Source organism: Phacochoerus africanus, chromosome 15 (genome assembly GCF_016906955.1).
Source record: "Phacochoerus africanus isolate WHEZ1 chromosome 15, ROS_Pafr_v1, whole genome shotgun sequence".
Taxonomy (NCBI): domain Eukaryota; kingdom Metazoa; phylum Chordata; class Mammalia; order Artiodactyla; family Suidae; genus Phacochoerus; species Phacochoerus africanus.
In genome coordinates, this window is record NC_062558.1 from 138,221,226 (window position 1) to 138,223,638 (window position 2,413).

Consider the following 2,413-nt stretch of genomic DNA (forward strand, 5'->3'; position numbering starts at 1 on the left):
GTCCTCCCTACGTGTCAGGGACAGTTGATGAACAGTGTAGCCTTGGAGCACTTGAATTTCAGGGAGACTTCAACCCCTTTGGTGCCGGCCCAGCTACCCACCAGGGCCCGGGGTCTGACCCCACCTTGCTGCAGCTGTCTCTGTCTGCACAACACACAAACCACCGGCCTGGGGACCTTGATGAGTGTCCAGGCAAGAGCCGGGTCCCTCTGCGGGGCCGGCGCTGAGACCACGTGAGCGCAGGCGGGACCATGCAGCGTGGAGGGACGACCGGTAATATCTGAAATGGCAATTCTCCTAAGTAAATAGCACATCAACTTACTTAAACCTAATCATAAATGGTACAAATTGGGCCCATGTGCAAACAGAAATCTGAGCCCAGGTCCGGAGTTAAAGCAGCCATTGTCTCTCCTCCTCTGACCTGGGCTCCCGAGCCTCGCGTGTCCGATTACATCTGTTAAAACGATTTGAATGCCAGCCCCGTATTTTAATTATACATATATAAAAAATTTTAATAAGACGGCATTCTGGGCTTGCTAAGCTTTTAAAATGCTCACTGGGGGCGGAGCGGGTAGCGGAGAATTCCGCGTGCCCCAGACCCAGTGCCAGCATATAATGATTGAATGTTTTCCTGTAATAAATTGAAAAAATCTGGTTGGGAAGAATGCATCCAAATCGCTTGGCATTAGAAAGGTAATTTGTTACCTGGCTTCCCACGTGTTGGACCTTGGTGAGGAACTGCCATCGCCAGAGAAAGAAAAAGGTACACGAGGAGGGAGCTGGCGGCTCCCTGCCCCCTCCCACGCTAGGCGCCCCCCACCCCCCCACCCCGCGCCTCACTCTCTTTCTCAGGGCTCCAAAAACTGAGGCTCTGCCGCCAAAAACAGGGACCAGGGACCAAAGCCAGCTCCGGGCCACCTTCTCTGTACCTCTCCAAACCTCAGGCCTGCTTAATTATGATTAATTGCCACATGGATAATCAGATACAGTTTCAAAAGGTTGGAAATGACATCTCAAGGACACCAGGGAAGACCGAAATCTTTCTTTGTTCGCAGGAAGAAAAGGCAGGTCCCTCCCTCAGCCCCATAACCTTTTCCTATTTTAACAATTCCAAACGGAATTAATACCTTCAGTATATCGTTCCCACCCCGGGGAATTGAACTTCAACTGTACAATTTCTGCAGCTGTCCGTGCTCCAGACCGCCTGTCAATAATGCGATGTTGGGGTGCCCTTCTGCTGGAAAGAGAGCAGTTTCAAGTTTCTGCTTTACGTCTGTGCTTTCTGGGTGGTGGAACATGATGAGAAAGCACCAAAAAAATAATAATAACAGCCGTTAAAACGCTTCCACTCTTGACTTAACTGGATCAAATGTAATAGACTTCAGCCTTTTCTCCTGATTTCCTCTGCTTGTTTTAGAAAACACTGTGAAAAGTGCAGGCGATTGTGTTTTGCCAGCTCTTCCCTCCGTTTAAAACTCCTTTGGCTAAGTCAAGGATCACAGTAAGTCATTTCCCCTCTAACAGAAGTGCTGGGCCCCGCTCCGCTCCTATTACCAGGAGGCCAATCCCTCGGTTGCCGGCGCCAGGGCTGCTGCACTTGGCTCCTATCCCAGCATTGTTCGCTTATTACATTCCAGAGGGCCGCTCTGTGAGTTAATGTTTGCCCTGGGAGGTCCAAAATATCCAGCAATCAGCACTGAACTTTTCTCTTTTTGTTGAGAATTGCAGGTTTCAGATGCAATCACTGGCTTTAAAGGAAAACGTACAGGTGAGCACAAAAGCACTAATTTACATTTTATTCGCAAACAGTAATATTTGTAGCCCTTTCACCATGTGTGTCCGTAAAAGGGTTTTAGAAGGTGTCTGGCTTTTTAAGACTTTCTGGTGGCTGCAATTGGTTTACCGGTTTAAGGGCCGTCGTTGGATTTTATTTTTTAAAATCTAAGTAGCATACAAGCATTTTATCCGAGAACGCCAACGCTCCGTGCACGCAGCATCGTGAATAAACGTGCTCACGTGGGGAACGAGCTTCAGGAACGGGCTGAACGGATTTGGGCCCGTTTCAAGCACAGAGCCTTGCATTAAAGCACATCGTCAGAGTGGATTTTAGAGGTTGGGGTTTTCGGCGCACGGGGACCACGCTCCGCGTCTTGACCGTGGTTCTGGGGAAAATGGTCTTGACTGACGGGGCGCGATGAGAACCAGGGTTTCACGGGGTCTTGCTCAGGTCTTCATGCCCCATCAAAGCACCAGGGGATGCAAGGTTTGGGACCCCCCCCCTCCCGCCCCCAAGCTCACAGCGACCCTCTGGCACTGCCAAGTGCTTCTCAAGAGGACAGCCAGGCAAGCCCTAGTTTATTTCAGTCTCAGTGGTGGTGCCCCTGGAGGCTGCCCCCTTCTCGCTCAGGGAATC

General features: G+C 50.4%; 1 long non-coding RNA gene across 1 annotated transcript in view; it reads left to right on the forward strand.

Moving 5' to 3' along the window:
• Positions 1–855: 855 nt before the first annotated feature.
• Positions 856–2,413, forward strand: part of LOC125116432 (uncharacterized) — a 5,626-nt gene continuing 4,068 nt past the window's right edge. Inside the window, exon 1 of the long non-coding RNA XR_007132321.1 lies at positions 856–1,768. This is a non-coding gene — a long non-coding RNA (uncharacterized LOC125116432). The remainder of the gene's footprint in view (positions 1,769–2,413) is intronic.